The following is a 19,522-nucleotide window of genomic DNA, read 5'->3' as shown; positions in this document are numbered from 1 at the left end:
CTGAGGCCTTTATATTTACAAAGTTAATATAGACAACAGTGAAAAATTTTGGTTTAATATTTCATTCTACCAAATTTCATTATGCTATGCTTCAATTTAAATGAACTATTTTTCTTGAAAACAAATGGAAAAAAAGATAAAATACTAAGCAATTCCATTTCAACATTTTAAGAAGATGGTCATCCATTTCTAAAAGGTATTTAATTTTAGCTATTTCTAGTTTAACTTAAATGTAAGAATTTGAGGGGTGGGGAGGGTTATAAAGTATAAAACCTTTTTTGTTGTATAATCTTTGTGTACAAAAGTGTTTTTCAAGTGTTGCCATAACCCCTGCAATGCTAAAATGAAAATTTGGATCCTGTGAAACAAACAGAAATTAGCATCATTATTTTTAAGTGAAGAACTGATGCATAGAGTAGTTTCAGCCAAATACTTGTATTAATTCTAGGTATTCTGAATGAGACCACTAGCTGCTAATTTCCCACATGATTTAAGAGTGTATATTCCAGCAAAACTTTCTTTCTCGGGGCTTCCAATTTTTCAGTAATCAAGGTTCTGAGCTTCAATACAGGCACTCAAAAAGTGAGAAAGATTTCATGAATTACTGTCTGTAAAAAGCCTAGATTTTATCCAATGAAAATTTTTTATCCAATTAAAAAGTGGATTGTCAATTATCTAGTAAGAATTACATACCAGATGCAAAGATATTATCTAATAGTCCAAATTAGAATTCAACTCTCTTCATAAAGATATACCCTTTTTATTCCCTTCCTGATAATTCCACTCCTACCATTATATGGATGGTCCAATTCCTCTGGTGGCTGCCACTCCACTGCTGAACACAGCACTGAAACATTTGATTTTAGTTATCTCAATATTTCTGAAGCATCAGGCCCCTGTTATTTACAAAACCTTCTAGCTCTTCAGACTTTTAACTGAGAAGTTCTGTATAGACCCTGATGTTTCTTTTTTATTCTTTTTCATGACCACTAGAATTCCCTTTATTCCTATAGCTATATTAATCCCTTCTAGAATTACAGAATTTGAAAAACATTTTAAAATTGTATTTGAGTTTTCATCTATCTAAAAGTAAATTGAGTAAGTGTGGGGCTTTAGGTATGTTCACTGGTAATCTTGATATTATGTTTAAGGACTGAAATTAAGAAAAGCAGCAGTCATTAGTCTTCCTCAGACTTCAAAATCCAAGCCTGGGCTATGAGTCTATGATCTGAATTGGTGAAAGATGAGCCCTTCTCTGGCCTCTGAAAATGGGGAAAGACCCTTACAGTGCAATGTTCTCACCCTTGTTTTAAATTCCATCATTAACTGAAGGAGTGTATTCTTCCAAGAATAAAAATGCATTGTCGTATTAGCAGAACCTAAATATGTGTGACAAAATAAATTGGGTGAATGGGACATAAACTCATCAACTTTTACTTAACATTTATAAGTAAAATAAAATGTATTCCTTGCCATTGGATAACGCTCCTCAGAAAACATCTTCAAAAGGTTTTACTAAATGACGGGAGAACAATCTCTTTAATGGAATATTTTTACTTAGCTGAAAGATGAAATAATCTTTAAAATGTATTTTCAATTTAAATTAAAAACAGAAGAGCTAAACATATGATGTCACCATGACAAAAAAAATCCTATAACAAAAGCAACTGATATTTTTTTGTCATTTATAAAGAATGAAATCTGCTGTTAAATTACATAAGCTTGTCATGCACTATCACTTTAAAACACAGCTTGCATCTAAATTCGACATTAGGATGACATTGAAATTTATTGGCCAAAAAGGAACAGATGTATCCATTAAAGCAAACAGGTACAGCCAAATTCTTTATACTGCAACTAAGAGGAAAAACACCCACTGGTGCTGTATATAGTGACTGTTTCTTTGAAGCTAATAAAGTGCAAAACTTTCTGTGTTGCTCTATAAACCCTCACTGAGGCGTTTGACAGCCATAAGAATTAGTGGCTGGATTTAAGGAACATGAAGCATTATTAAGAGAAAAATTCTGCCAAGTACTAAAGTTGTTCAAAAATAGCTTGATATGACTAATTATGCATAACTGAGTTTTGCTGTCATTGGTATCTAGTAAGTGCTTGTTATAATATACATGGCTGTAGTATACTGAGATTTTTCACAAGGCCTCGGTATATACAACCCCAAATTGATGAATAGTTTGATCTTTTCCAGGAGAATGATTATAAAATAGAAGTTACTCAGTTCTTCATTGATCTCTGGGATCTAGTCAAATCTAGTCATATCATATGCAAGACCTAAACTGAATAACTTAAATAAATGACTCCAATGTCATCCCCTAAAAGCATGTGGGCCAGTCCCAGGTTCTGGCTGATAGCTGAAGGTGTACACAACCCAGTGGAGGCCCTGGGGCCAGCGTGCCTTCCTGAGCAAAGAGCAAAGGCATTGATATCGAACAGCTTAGCAAGACACAATCTTTTCTCTCATAAAATTGAAATTTGGCAGTGTCAAGGAGTGGATTTAAAACTGATCCTCTATCTGATTTGTTGGTCTTCTACTGAGACCAGGTGACCAATTTGCAAAGTTTGAAACTACAAGTATCTTCGAATAAAAGACACAGTGTTCTAAGCAAATCACAGTGAAGGCAAGCTGTAATTAATTTCTTTCTCAGCTCTTTAGCTAAAAAACCTCTTTCTAGTATAAAAGGTTCACATTCAAGCTAACTAATAAATTACAGTTTTATTACTACTTATATTATTATGTATACATTTGTTATTTCATATATGTATGTGTATAAATATTGTATTTGTATATAACTTGCATATATTAAATTTTTGTTACTCAAAACTTTTTTGCCAAAATTTCCCAGAATGCTAATATTTTCCTGAATCAGTAGGCTTCCTCTAGACAACTGTTGTTTCTATCTACATCACAAAGAATTGTGTTACATAGCTAATATCATTGTATAGATAGAGAAGCTGTAACCTGTGCTTGCACAATTATAATGAATTCTGGATGGTTTTAATTTGGTCTATCAATTTGCATAGAATTTACTTAGCTTTCTTGTGCCTTTTTCCCAGTTTGATCTATTTTAGTGTCTTAATTTTCAAGAGCATTTCTCCTTGCTTAAAACTCACATCTGACAGCACCAATAAGCACTTTGAGCCACTTTTTTAATTCCTTTCATTTATTTTCAATAAACTGTGTAGGTAGACAGAGGCACACACAAAAGACTGCTTCAAATACAGCTATCTCAGCTCCATAAATGAATAGCCTAAATAAAGCTTCCAGACACCTAAACAGAATCTGAATAACTGAGGACATCATTCAGTCTCTTAGTAATAATCTTCTGCTCAGCAGAATAATTTTTTGTGACTCCAGGATTATAGAAAGTTGCAAAAGACAAAATAATATGTGCAACCAACCTAGAGAGCCTCAGAATTCATCCTAATGTACCTCATGACTCAATAGTTACAATTCAGGGATGAGCATAATAAACAGAAGCTTCCTAAATCTTAAGCTACCAATTCATCAAATTCATCATCAGCTGTGCCCAGTTGTCCTTGAAGTAATGGAGTTTCACAAGGTTCACAAAGTCACAAACTTGGGAAATATCTATGTTTTTTGATTTTGTCACTTTATAGAAGAGTAGTGAGATCAAAAAGCTCTTCAACTCTTAATTATGTAATCTGACACTGCAAGGCTTCCAGACTGTCCAGACATCATGTATGAATCAATTTTCTTTTCTGACAGCTCTTTAACTGGTTCTGTGAAACATTCTTAGTGTTGACATGAGCACTGTAAAAGAAACAGGAAAAGCCTGAAGTCCTAATTAACATATTTTCAGGGAGGATTAACTATTCATCTTAGCTTTGATATTTCTTAGAGAATTTTTTTTTAAAACCCAACAAAACAAAACAAAAACAAAACCTCAAACAAAAAAAACCCAACAAGAACAACCCACAAACCAAAAACAAACACAGATGCTTTCATTCCTGGGGTGGCACAGTAGGAAGTTTTATTCATATCCAGCTGCTGCTACCACTGTCCTGTAACATCCTTTTGATACAGGTGGATTCTCAGAAATCAGAGAAAAAGAGTGAAACCAGAAAAAGAGTGGGACATGCTACACAAGTTGTTGATTCTTCTACTTCTCTGATCTACTTTTCTTTTTTGGATAAGCTTTTGCAGGTAATCTTAAAATCCAAAAATAAAGTTTTCTTAAAATACAATCCTGTGTAGCTTTGAAATAAAAAGTGTCTCAGTTCTTCCATGTTAGAAATTACTTTTCACCTCATCTCTTTTTCAAAAAAGTCTTCCACTTGTTTTCAAGCCAGCCCCTCTCCTGTGAGGTACCAACCATGATGGGTTAGGTTTATTGTCTGGCCCCAGCCAGGGTGATCTAGGCAAGGCTTTGATAGTGACTCCAGGCAGCCTGGAAGCACAAACCACTCAGTCTGCTTCCCTTGTCCCTCCAACACCCCTCCTACTTGCTTACTTCCTTTTCTTTGTCCTACTGTCCTTCCAGATAAAACATCCAGTCTGTATTGATTTCCCCCATTTGTCATGTTTTGTTACATCTGTATGGAAATTTGATATTTCATAAACTTACAGTACCATGGAAAAGTTAAATTTTGAAGGCCCCTCTGGGGGTCTTGTAATCCCACCTAGTCAGCTAGAACAGGTTGCTCAGGGCTGATCCAACCATGCTGTAAATATCTCCAAGGTTGGAGAACCTTGCACTCTTTGGGCAGCTTGTTCCAGTTCCAGTGTTTGAGCTCTGTCACAGCAGAACTGTTTTCTTATGTTTGAAAGTAATTTTCTGCATTTTCATTTGCATCCACTGACTCGTCATGTTACTGACACCACTGAGCAGAGTCTGACTTCATTTTCTTTAAGCCCTCATGTAAGACTTTTAAGCACATTGGAAAAATCTCCTCTTAACCTTCTCCACTTCAAGCTGAACAGCCCTAGCTTTCTCAGTCTCTCTTCCCAGAGATGTGCCCCAGTCTACTGACCATCTTTGTGGTTTTTTGCTGGACTCAATTCTGTGTCTTCATGTATGTCTTGTAATGGGGATCCTAGCACTGGACCCAGCACCCCAGCACTCCAGAAGATTCTCATGTGAGTAGAGGAGAAGGATCACTCTTTTAATCTGGTGGTTGCTTTCTCATACCATCCAGAAAGCTGTTTGTCTGGATTTTTAATCTGCAGGTATGCACTACTGGCTCATATTCAGCTTGGTGTACAGCAGGACTGCAAGGCCCTGTTCTGCAAAGCTGTTGTACCCCTAGTAAAACCCCAGTTTATATTGGCACATAGAGTGCCAATTCCCTCTCAGCTGCAGGATTTAGCATATCCCTCTTGATGAAATTCCTGAGATGCCTCTTTGCTTATTTCTTCAAGCTGGAAAGGCATCTCCAAATGGTGGTATAACCCATTTTCACACCACTATGTAGACAGTGTCAGCCTTGTACAATGTTTCTGACATACTTGCCTAGGCATTACCTTGCAAGATCATACTCTGCAAAGATTCCCCTGTGCTCTTCTCCATTTCTGTAAGTGGTCAGGCTGTTTTTCAATAACTTGCCTTCAGACCCATGAGATCCTGCCCTCCCTGATGGTGCTACCTGCAACTTTCATCACTTTGTTATTCACTACAGATATGATCAGATTTTTTTCTGTTCTCAGCTGTCTTTTTCAGCACCTTCTTCAGCTGTCTAAAATTCATTCCAAAACCTAGTCAACAAAGTAGTTGCTTGCAGTTCTAACATAAGACCTCTTTGAAAATGCATTCAACACACATTGTAACATTCCATTATTTATGTACTGCTGTTCAAGATAATATTACACAGCATTTTAAGCTTCTATGTGTTTAATCATCTGATTATGACAGAAGAAAAAGTGGTTATGATTTCAACACTGAAGATTTCCCTAACACTAAATGGTTAAAAAAAAAAAAATAGGAAAGAAGTTATGAGAGTGCAGAGGACATTCTGTTCTGTTCTGTTCAAAGCTATCTCATAGAATACCAAAAGTGTACTCAAATAATCGATAATATATGCAAATTGTTGTGATGGAGTATGTTGTTTTTACTTTAACACAGTATCATTTATTTTCTAAACACAATCTTTTTATTGATTAGATGTGGTATTTATTTTACTCTTTTAAATTTAAATTATGTCAGAAAAAAACTAGTAACTTATAAGAAAATACATTGGATTTTTAAAATTAATCTTAAGACAATTCTCCCTTTTGGAAGCAACCCACTACTAAGAGTATAAAGATAATGATTTGAATGCCAATTACATACTATTTCCTGCAAAATAATATGCTAAGGGGAAATCAGCTTTTAGATCACAGTATCTGCAATGCAAATAAGAAAGAAAAAATATAGTCAACTGTGGTTAGCAGTATATTAGCTTTTCAAGGCCTTTTTCATTTTTTATTAACTAATTAATTTATACCACTGATTCAGGAAACTGCTTCAAAGAGACAAGCTGTCTGATGTAAAAATCTGCTTAAAATGAATGATTTTGCATCTACAGTGATTTTAAGTATATAATATATTATACTGTTGGACCAAATGCATATTTAGTCCTCCTGACATCTTTAAATATCCATGAAAAGCAGCTCCTTATACTTTTTTTTTTTATTTTATTTTTTTTATTTTATTCTGGTGTTGATGGCAGTAGCTTGTTAATTTTCTCTGTGGAGGCACAAGCTTGTCCTTCTTTGGACACACTCCAGAACCTAAATATCATCCTTGTAGAGAATGGTCCAGAAGTGGACACAGCACTCAAGGTATGGCCTTACCAGTGCTGAGTACAAGGGGACAATCTCTGCCCCAGTCCTGCTGGCCACACTATTGCTGACACAAGCCAGGAGGCCATTGGCCTTGTTGGCCACCTAGGCGTACGCTGGATCCTGTTCAGCCAGCTGCTGACAAGCACTGCAGAGCCTGTCCCTCTCAGTAGCTTTCCAGGCACTCTGCCCCAGCCTGTAGTGCTTCATGGGTTGCTGTGTCCCAAGTGCAGGATCTGGCACTGTACCTTATTGAACCTCTTACAATTGGCTTCAGCCCACTGATCCAGATTGTCCAAATTCCTCTGCAGAGCCTTCATTCCCTCCTGCAGATAAATGCTCCTACCCTGTGAAAGACTAGGGAAAGTGATTTCTGGCTCAAAACAACAGCAATATTTACGGGGGAGGAGGGGGACACCCACACACCCACACATATACACACACCCACACATGCTTACATGCTTCAGTTGTTTTGAGCCAGTAATCCTTTTCTCCAATCTCTCACTTGGTGTTGGCAGCAAACTTACTGAGGGGGTATTTAATCCCCTCATTCAGATCATTTATAAAGATGTTAAACAGGTCTGACCTCAGTATGCTGCCCCAGAGGACAGCACTCACAACTGGCTGGATATAACTCCATTCAGCACCCCTCTGGGTGCAGTCATCCTGACATTTTTTACCCAGAGAAGAGTGCACCTATCCAAGCCATGTGCAGTCAGTATCTCCATGAGAGTGCTGTAGGAGATGGTGTCAAGTGCTTTACTGAAGTCCAGATACTCAACATGCTCAGATTTTCCCTTCATCCACTAAGGATGGTCATGTTGTCATAGAATATCAGGTTCATAAATAGTGTCTGTGAACTCGACCTGATAGTTTCCAACAGCCTTTTTGGATTTTACACATGGTTTTTTTCTTTTGCTTCCCTCCTTTGTTGATTTTATATTCCTAAAATGCACATGCCAGCTTGATTTCATTGTTTTCACGTGCCAGATGAATCAGTGGAATGAAAATTTATACAGGAGTTGCAGTTTACCATTATATTCACTGCTGACTGCATTTCTACTGTGCAGTATTGTAAAATACTTTCACTGTCTGCATGTGCACTTCTGTGACAACCATTCAAGCTGTTTGGAAGCAATGCATAGCCTGTGTGTGAATTTCTCATGACAAGCATCTGATAATTAATTCTCTTTGATTTTGCTTTTTCCCACCTGACCTTGGGGTGAGATGTTTACTTAAATATTTAATGTTGCAAACACGGTGGTGACATCCTATTATATTTTCCTCTCAATAGCTCAACCCAACCCTCTTTTTCTCAGTTATTGGCAGCATTCTGACAAGCCTTAAGGCAAAATGAAAGGGTGTCCATAATATTGTGAATTTTTCACCATGACTTACTGTGCTACTAGCAAGGCGATAACAAAATACTTGCTTGACATCTGGGAGTCTGCCATCTTTATCACATACAATAAAATAGGTCTTTCCTGCTTTAGGGGTAGAGAAGATTATTACAAAATAGGATCATTGTTTGATTCATCCAATCTTATGTACTTCCTCCAGAGATAGGGCTAATGGAATAATTTAAGTTACTGATTTTAGTAACTATTGAGATTCTAATCTTTCAAGCTGAAAAAAGAAACAAAATATTTTGATGGCAAAGTAGTTCTTATTAAAGCCTGAATATTCCTTTTAATATGACCATCACTAAAAGACAAATTTTTGAAATGAGAAAATATCACCATCTGCTGTTAATGTCTAAAGAATGCTGCCAAATTATATAAACTTGAGACCCCTTCTTTATTTGGCTTCATCAGCTGTCAGGAAGAGAAAACTAAATTGTCCTTAGAAGACTGCAACACTAATTTTTTTCTGTGGGTGGAGACAGGACGAGGCAAATTACTTCATTCAAAACTGTGCAAACAGCTAACATTTAAATCTTGCCAATTTTTTTTCTATTATTTTATTTTTTGTTTGCTTTGGGGGAGCGGTTCTTGTTTGTTTGGTTTTTTTTTGTCTGGAGTTTTTTTATTGTGTTCAGTGAGATCCTTTCATTAGAATGCAAGTTTTTTGGCATAGTAAGGCATTGCACACTGTTTTGCCTGGAAGCTCCGGACTTGCTACTGTTTCTTCCAAAAAGACAGGAAGAAAACTCAGATATACTACATGCCCATGGGAATAATAGAGGAAGTACCTGTTTTCACAAGCTCACTCATGGCTCAAATAATTTAATTGACAGACATTTAGGTGAGACATCAAAGTAATTAGGGTGATTTTCTCAATTATGAGTTCTCAATTAACTAATTTAAGCAAAACTTAAGGCACAGGTTTTGAGGGGAATAGAACAGTCATGTTAATATTCTAAATTCATATCAGCAGACTCTTTAAACTCAGAAATAAAAATAATTTAAAAAATGAGAAAAGTTTTATGATGCATAACTTTTTGTAATATAAATTAGGTACAAGATTCAGTGACAAAAGAGTTCATCCATATAAAAACCTTACTCCTGTAGTGTTTTAAATATGTAAAAGTGTTCTAACTTATTAAGAAAGAAAAAATAATACCCTTAATTCATCAAGGCAGTGAAACATTTAGAAACACAAGGAAAGAACTTTAGAACATATTGGTCCTCTTAGCACCATATAATTACAAAACCCCCTGTTTCTTCAAAGGAAAGTTGATTATCTCTTGCTTTATATATTGGGGAAAAAATACATTTAAGCCATGGCCTTCTACTCTCTCTATCCAGTTCTTCCTCTTCACAGAAATGTATAGATAGAAATTCAAAGTCAAAGTCAAAAAACTCAGTCTATGGTTGTACCAGCAAAATATTCAGTATGTGAGTATAGTTAAACAGCATATTTAGCTACTGCTTCTGAGCTTTTTATGTTTCTTCTAACAACTCTGTTTAGCTTTGTTCTTTTACTTTTTCCACCTGAAAATACTTTTTCTCTAATTTTTATCTAAGACAAAGTATAGTATCCTCAAGTAGAGCGCAGAGGAACATAACGTAAGGTTTTTAAGGTTACATTTACCCTAGGAGGTGGTCTGAAGTTATAACAGGGTAGATTTAGGTTGGGTATTAGAAAAAGGGCCTTCATCCAGAGGTTGTTTGAGCACTGGAACAAGATCCCAAGGGAAGTGGTCACCACACCAGCCTGTCAGAGTCCAAGAAGTGTTTAGACAATACTGTTGAGCCTGTAGTATGATTCTTGGGAATGGTCCTGTGCAGCGCTGGAACTCGATCCTCCTGGGATCTTCCAACTCATCATATTCTGTGATTCTATGATTAACTACTCTAAAAATAATAGTTACTGTAGATGGAACTAGACATTGATCTCCTAATAACTTTTCAAGGAAAATTAAACTCAGATTGATTTTAGTTATTTCTACTGACATCTTTTCTACAGATGTTTGCTAACAAATGAGACCAAACATGATGAGATAAGAAAGCATACAAATACATGTACATATGAAAACCAGCAAATTTCAGTTACTACTCTTAATGTTTGAGTCACTTAGTCATTAAAAATTTCTTATGCTCTTCAGTTTCTAATGGGATTAGTTTTCTTAGTGGCACAGAATATATAATTAAATTGTAACTGTTTAAAAGTAGTTCCAAGATTAATTCAGACTTTATACATTTCACATTGTATGGAAATGGATAATAGGTGATATACCCATTGACAACAAGAATCAATATCTAATTACCTACAGCACATTCCAGCAAGTCAGTATATATGAGAACCTGAAGCATTTATTTCTGAGAAAATCCCAAGAGTAGATTCAATAACATTCTAAAAATTCATTCTGGAAGTCATTTGCATATTTATTTTATAAAGATTCCCTTTTCTTTACCCTGGTAATATTTTTATTAGTTTTCCTTGATGACTGTTTTCTGAAAGTTGCACTTAGTCTTTTAATGATCTCAACTATTTTCTTTGAAATCAGACTATTGAGCTGTGCCTACTCTGTATACAACTACACATTAATTCTAGAGAATAAGTTTTCAAAACTTGTATTTTGCATACTGACTAATTCACGTAAGAATTTACTGAAAAGAAATCCACCCATGCAACACTACTATTGGTATATTTTATCTATGTTAAAACACACGTTTAAATCACAAAAGGGATGCAATTGATACAGCCATAGGAGAGCAGGACTTGATGCAGGCAAACTTCTGACATAATTCGAGGATCTGTAGAGAACTTCTTAACTTGTGTTACACTAAGTTGGAATTTTTATGAGATTTTTTTTAATTTTGTGAAATATCCATTTCTTTGGGAAAAAGCCAAGCAGATTGTCTGCTCAGAATTTCTAACATTTCAGATCAAAAAGTTGATATTACACTTCCTGAACATGGAGGATCCTGTCAGTTTTATTCTTTTACTCCCAGATATTGCAGGAAATCGTGGCTCTCCCTTGATTCTACAGCCAGATTGTGTTTGTGGTAACTAAACACTGAGAGGAAAAGAACTTGGGTAGCCAGCCCCTAGGAGTGCTCCAGGAAACTGATAAAAATATCACAGAGATGAGAAAACACCATAAAATTATTGTTGTAGTTTAGCAATAACATGCCTTCTCCTGTCCTCCCAGCCCTTCATGTGAGAGAAACAGAAAGCAGAGATTATGGGTTGGGATAAGAACAATTTACTGATAACAACAATAAGATAACAACCAGTAAGAGCAACAATATCAAAATAACAAAAAGCATAACAAAATATATATATAAAAATATTAACAACAAAAGTATTGAAAATTAGGGTGATTTACATACAAAAATTGCTCACCAAGCCTGAACTAACATGGCACAACCATGAGAGAATGAACAAAATGGTGAATGAATACATAATGGTGAGACTTTTCTTCCAGAAGCCCCCTTCCTTCCCAGAAGTGAGAATCCCTTTTTTCTCCCCCCAGTAGATGGTATAGAATAACAACCCAGACATTCCACAGGGCTCCAGGTGCCAAACCTTCATGGCTACTGAGAAAAAGGAAGATGTCAATTAATCTCTTTCTGAACAACAGAAAAATATTTAAAATAAAGCAAACAAAAATAAAGGATAGATTGGGGTTTTTTTCTGTACACAATCTATACCTCTTAAGAAAGAAGTGCCAGTTTCAGCAGAAATGGCAAATAATAGAGTTTTCTCTTTTAGTGTTTCCTTGTTTTATTTGTGTGATTTCCCATCTGGTATTCAATTATGCTAAAATATAAAGTCTACTTCTGTCACTATGAATTTAGATTAAATGAATGTAATTGCTTTAAAAAATAAAATGAGTGCATAATGTCAGAGTATTGGCTCATTCTAAGACTTTTCTTTCTAAGACTTCTAGACTGTGCATAATTGTGGTCATAAACTCTTTTTTTTTCTTGCTCAGTACTCTGTTCTTGTCATTCCTGGCTATATGAAAACCCCACAATTAGTCTTCTTGTTACAAACTGTGTGGATTTAAATCTGTGTCTTTTTCATTCAGTTGAAAGGTGTTCCTTTACAGCAGGTTAATTTAATCAAAAAGAAGTGCAAAGAAAATTTCTCCTTCTTGCACTGTTATCTCACTTAAGAAATATTTATCTCTTGATTGCTTAGAATTTAATTAATATAATGAGTCAATGCAATTGATTGTGTATGATTGTGTAGTCATACATGGGAAAGAACTTGCCAGTAACATGAATTCAATGCCCAGGTATGAAAACAAAAATACCCAAACAAACTACAAAAACCCAAACACATGCCATATTTCTGCTGAAGATTCTAAGTAGGACTCTGACTAAAATAACTGTACCTTGTTCTGTATGGAGACTTTAAAAATAATTAATGAAAAACAAAGAAAAGCCCAAGCAAGATGATTATGCAGCAAAAGAATTATATGTAATCTATGTTGCAAAATACCAACCAACCAAACAACCAGCCAAAAAAAACCCAAACTAAAACCTTAAAGAATTATAATGTATTTGAACCATGAAACATGCATTTCAGTTAATTAATTGAAAGTTACATTATAGAATTTTCATCTATTTTTTTATATTGGTCGTTCTTTTTCTTCCTATATTGTTTAATTACAATTATCTTCATCTATTTTGTGTTGTAAAATTAATTCTATATTTGAAAAGTTTTATTTTTAATATACTTCTTATTCTCACAGAAACCATTCTCTTTGGTCAGTTCAGGTCATCTGTCCTGCCCATGCTCCCCTCTGGATTTTTCAACAATTCTGTGCTGGCAGAACATGGGAAACTGAAAAGTTTCTAGGGTAAGAACTGCTCAGCAACAGTCAAGACATCAACATTATCAACATGTCAAGATTATTCTCAGCTCAAATCCAAAAAAACACAGCACTGTATCAGCTACTAAGAAGAAAATTAACTCTGTCAAAGGCAAAACCACTACAGGTGTCCACAAAGTCCATAATGGAAGAACTAGGATCAAGCTAATACAAATTTATATGAAACAAACTTTATAATGTTTTAGTTACATTTATCAACCGAGACATCCTGATTCATGTACTTATGATACAAAAAAAGAAAAATCAAAAATCAAAAAACCCAAACAAACAAACAAAAAAAAACCCCAGAAAATCCCCCAAAAAACCCCAAAAAACAAAACAAAAAGAAAAACCCTGTGCCTTTAGCTGCTGTGTTGACTGCATTTATGCCTCAGAGATACTGATCCATTGGCAAGGACAAGTAGGAATACCAATGCTCCATTCTTTCTGAATCCCCACAATTTAGGAAAATGCAAGCCTTTGACAAGAAGGAGCATGCAGGTGATGTGCCAATGCGAGGTGTTCCAGCTGCAGTCAATGAGCTCATCTTCCACATGTTGGCTACACGCTGTCAGGAGCAGCTCTGATGTCTCCCTGGGCAGAACAACCAGGATATAATTATTATGGGGAAATCCTGATAGCAAATTTCTTGAAAAGCTATAACCACAGTGTTCTTCATGTGCTTTGTCCCACTAGAACCCTTAAGCTCAAAATAACTCTGACTTTCACAAATATAAATGATCTGGTGATCTAGTTCTGTATAACATATTCCCAGCTAAGGATTTTAGACACAAATTTATTTATTATTTTCTTAGGAACTGGTTGTTTCAAAATTAACAAATAACCATATTGATTTTATTGTTCTCTAAGTTGATCTTTAGGCCTATTTGTTATTGTTTAATGGCTCTGAGGCATGTATTTAGTTGGAAACCGAAGTTCTTTTTATGAATGGGAGTAATTAATTTGAGATACCCTGAGGGTTTTATCTCTTGCAGTACACTATAGCTATAGATTTGGAAAGAATTGTACCTATTGGAGGAAAATGCCTAAGGGAATTCTGTACAAATAAACAAACCTTTCTTCTCTGCATCCCTACTTTTTTATGCATGATGCATTATATTTCTTAAGAAAATAATATTTATTCAGTGGACAGAGTTATCTGTGAGGTATAATGCCACCGTCAAATTTCATGCTGATACTAATAATTAAAATTGTTTGTGAGCAGGTCTTCATCAAGCCTTCTTCTTCACATCTTTTTTTTGTAGGAAAAAAACCCCAACTATTTTCTTTGAAAAGATAGATAAATACTATAAACAAAAAGGAAGCAGGCTATACCATTGATATATTGTTGTTATTCATAGTTCATGAATTGGCATCTCATGCTTTTCAGAAGACTAAATTGATTTTGTGAATTCTTCTAAATGTATTTTTTTTCCTATTTAACCAGATGGGGGGAGGGCTGTCTAAACAGTCTGCAACTGTTAGAAAATACACACAAACTATGTAAAAGTTTTAGATAAGGCAGGTGAAGATTTAAATGTCCAGATGTATGAATGAAATGGAGTTAATTGGCCTGAATTTAGTTATCTACAGATGCACTAACAGTTCAGTAAAATACAAATAGTTATTTGCTGTGGTTTGTTTTGGGGGACTTTGTTGTTTGTTTTTTTTCCCCTTCACAATAAGCTTGGAGGAACAAGGACTGTTGCCCTGTGGTGAGGAAAATTCTTTCAGTTAGAAAGAGAGACCTTGGAAAATTCAAGCTAAAATGAGGCTTGAGAATGTCTATGACATCTCTGTAGAACTTTAAATACATCAACAGTTACTTATCTTGGAATTATAAGTCTAATATTAATACAATGTGTTTCAGCTTCTGAGTCCTAATTAATGCAAAATATCTAGTCATTCTGGAGATCACAGAAATCTTAAAATATTATGTTAGACATTAAAATATTTTGAGGTATTATAATCTAATTTTAAAAGTAAACTTAGCCTAAAAATCTACATACATGTACTTACATATATTCATTGTACCATTTGTGTCAGCTCTACAAACCCTCATGCTTGTCAGAATAATCTATTAAAAACTTCTTGAGTTCAGTTCACTCCTGCTTTAATTTGATAGTTTAATAATCTATACCACTTACTACATTTGGAATGATTTTCTTGAATTTCTAGAAAACCATAAAAAATTAAAAATTCTGAAATTCCACATTTAATAGTGAATAGTAAGTGATGATCTAACAGCCTTGTTTTTTAACAGTAGTGTTTTAAAAACATGACAAAAGAATAAAGCTCTCAGCTGTTTTCAAGGTTAAATAGTTTCACTGCTTTTCTTTACCTTTTCTTCTTCCTATTTGTTGTTTTCAGCTAGGGTGAATTCACCCTTCCACATGACTGGTGCAAGGTGTCATTCACCTCATTATTTACACTGCTATATCTTTTATCTTGAGCAGAATGCTACTTTGTGAGCATAAATAGAGGATGAATTTTGCATCCTTGGACAGAGATATCTGTGAAGAGATCTTCGACTTCATTTAGTACCCTTTGGTGTACAGAATTCACAGGATAGCTGTGAATTTCTGGTATTAAATATAGAGTAAAATCCTCTGACAGTTTTTGAGGTACAAAAAGTGCAGGGACTCTAGTATATGTACTGAACTGCATTGAGTTTCCTGAAAAGACAAAATGGATACATCCATTTATTTTTCTCACTGTACTCCAGTTGAGAAACTCTTCCAATTAGGTGAAATTCAACCAAGTCCTACAATAACATATTTCATCTGGTTTGCATATGTTTTGACATGCCTGTCTTTTATATTAACTAGAAGATACTGAAATAGATAAAAGATAGAGAAAAACAAGGAAAAAATGCATTTGTTTCCTCATTGCTGAAAGCAGAGTAAGGAAACACAAACTGCTGAAACACTGCAAAAAAAGAGAATTACAATGCAGACAAAAAAAGACTGTGGAAAGCTGATGTGTGGTAATACATTGGATATAAAGCAGACTAAATAAGCATCAAAATATTACAAACAAAGAAACAAACAAAGAAAATAACAACAACAACAACAAAAAAAAAACCTCAGAGAACTAACTCCTTAAATTAGCATAAGAGAAAATTAGCTAAGATTAATTCAATTTTCAAATTTGGATTCAGATCAAGAAATGGAGAAATGCTTGAAAATCCACTTATTAAGAGCTGTCTCCTCTGGATGCATGCAAAGGAACACCGTGTTCTACAAATGAAACTTTCACTTCCAACCTTTTTTAGTAGAATATGGTGAAAGGAGAATTGTCATAGAATCACAGTGTCTTGTTTTGGAAGGGACCCTAAAGATCATCTAATTCCCACTCCCCTGTCACGAGGAGCAGGGACACTTCCACTAGACCAGCCAGATGGGGTCCTGTTCACTTCAACCCCTTGAGCCCTGACCTTCCCCCAGTGCATGGTGACCCTGCTCATCCCATTGTTAGAAAACTTCTCCAGAAGGATGCTGAAAGGAACAGTATCAAAAATTCAGAGTAACTACATCTACTGCCTTCCCCCATCCAACAGGTGGACGACTTTATCATAGAAGGGTCTCAAATTATTTGAAAAGGACTTTGCCTTCAGAACCCACATTGGCTATGCCTGGTGATTGCATTATTCTTTAAATTACTTTCAATAGCACCCAGTATAATATGTTTCATAATTTTTCCAGACCCTTGGTAGATGATTGAGAGGGTTTAGCCATAACACCCACTAGACCCACACTCTTCAGCAGTGTGGGATGAATCCCATTGGGCCCTATGGTATGGTGAAGATTCAGCTGATAAAGCTGCTCCCTTACAATTTTTTCAGCACCCACAAAAGGAAAGCTGCTGTTGCCTCACAGTGGAACCACACTAATCTAACAGTATAGTTAAAGATCGAGGCAAAAAAAGCATTGAATGCCCCCACATTTATTCAGCTCTATCAGTCAGATGACCATCTTCATTGAGATAGGTTCAAATTTATTTATTTATTTATGTCAGTGCACAGACTTGATACATGTTTTATAGATGAGAGACAATTACTTAAAATTTTCTATTATTTCTTGTCTGTCATTTCAATTTTGATGAAGCAAAATGTATAGCTAGACCTCCTTAACTGTTTCCAAAGGTATGATTATATTGGTAGATGGAAGAGCAATTGCAACAGCTTTCTTTTCTGACAAAAATTCTCCCCAGAACTGCCAAACTGTAAATAGGTACATGGTCATTTCAGCTAAAAATTCAGAAGGCTGTCAAATACACAGTTAGCTACATCACTGACTTCTGAGCTACTGACTCATTACAGTTCCAGCATAGCAATTCTTTTCAATTTCTTATTTTGTCTTTGACCTTTACCTGGTGTTCCAGAACTAAGAAAATATTTTTTTTTAAGAAAAAAGAAAAAGATTTCTCAAACCCTTTCCTAGGAGTATACTCACTCTAGATATATGATGTAGTTAGATAGTCAGTCTATACAAACCCTTACAGCTTCATTTACTTACTGAATCTTTGGTGATTTCTGCACCTGAAGACAAAGTATGATAATTTGGACAGGCATATATTATCTAACAAACTTCATAGAAATGCATTTGTGCAGTAAGGTTTATCAGTGAACTTAACCACCTGGATTGTGCAAATAAGGGTACAAGTAGACATATGCAGTCATATGCAATAAGGAGACATTTATTTTAAAGAAAAGACCACATGTTATACTACACACACTTGTACAATTGGTATAATCAGTGTATATTATATATCTTATTTCTGTAGTATTTTCTTTGATAATCAGTAGTATACAATAATAGTGTATGAAGACTCTTCCCATTCACTTTCTTGCCCTTTTTTAAAGACTCAAACCTCTTTTATATTCAGCCTGAATGTCTGCTTCTAATACTGTTCTAGAGCACAACAATTTACAGGGAATTGAAAAAGCAATTTTCTTTGGACAGCTAGCTATTCTCCCTAATTTTCACCTGCCAAACTCTTTTCTATGAATGTTGACTCAATCAGATAAAATGCAGGCTTTAAAGATGTTTGATTAGCTGCCTGGCTTACCTTTAGCTACTCACTTTGCATGTAAAATGTCTACATACCCTTCAATTTCCACTCTTCACTGACAGAGCTTTCCCAAGAGCTGCACTGAGCACTGTGGGCATGAGTTAAGACAATAATCACTTTTCATTTATGGACTGCTGACAACTTCTGGTTTATTAAGAGAAATAAGAATTCAGTAATAGCAAAATAATATGTAATAATTATTTACAATGCACACCCTTTTTTTATATGTTAGTTCAGTTCTTTAAATTAATTAATTTGAAATCAATGCAATAATGATTGAAGAAAAACTTTTACATATTCCTCCTGCTGTACTACTTCATACTTCCCAACAAATGAAAGCCAGTGGATATGTCACTTATTTTATGAAATTCAGTTCCCATACACATAAGGATTTTTTGCCATTATCAGGTACACTGAATAGTCTCTTCTTTTGTAAACAATTCTCATGATCTCAGTGAAATGAATTAATCAAGTAGTCTGTTTAAAATATTAGAATAGATGACCCACAAATTTTTACATGGAGTATAAAAGGAAACTGAAGATCTTAATAACTCCAGAATGTTGCCTAATTTTTATAGCACTAATTAAAAAAAAAATATTACCTGCATGTATTCTTAGGTGGAAGCTAATTTAAAATTCTGAAAAAACATTTTAGTTTATAGAATGTGAGCAAGGTGTTAATGTGAAAATGGTGCATTTGAACTTCTGTTTATATGATTATAATTGGACATGTAGACATTGAAATCTAAGCTTCTGTCAGCTGAAAGCAGAGTTAAAATTAACTAGATAACTGAAGGACCTGTAAAGCTAATAAACTAAAATTTCATTAAATAAAATTGGTGGCACCCAGCATAGAGTAATTGTGCTCTGTGTAGGACCAGCGTTGAGTTTCTGGCATACTATATCAATATATATATTCAAATTAGTTTTGTAAAACTGTTATGCTTTCATTAAAAGCATTTTCTTACTGCCTCTCTGTGTTTTATGACAGGGAATATACATGTTTTCCTACCCTTTGCATCACTTCTAGTGCCCCATTGTAATTACATTTTTTATCTTTAGAGTTATTTGAAAAAGAAAGAAAAAATATATTTCAACTGCCAGTGTAAGCTGACAGAAAATAACAGAAAATAAATTCAGATTTCATAAGAAAACATAAGAGATTCTATGGAGTTTTCATTTCTTTTACTCAATCAATAAACAATTCTGATACAGTATTTTGTATTGCAAAAGAGAAAAAAAGTCTTAAAATCCTGACATAAGCATATTTTAAACTCCATCTTTATGACTTCACTTTGACTGTATGGAGCAGTATTATACACACTAAGGATTAGAAGTCTAGTTGCAGACTTAAAATTGTCAAATATTAGCCAAATGTTTTTTCC

Source organism: Parus major, chromosome 1 (assembly GCF_001522545.3).
Source record: "Parus major isolate Abel chromosome 1, Parus_major1.1, whole genome shotgun sequence".
Taxonomy (NCBI): Eukaryota; Metazoa; Chordata; class Aves; order Passeriformes; family Paridae; genus Parus; species Parus major.
The sequence above is the reverse complement of the archived record's forward strand: the minus strand, read 5'-3'. Positions refer to the sequence as shown.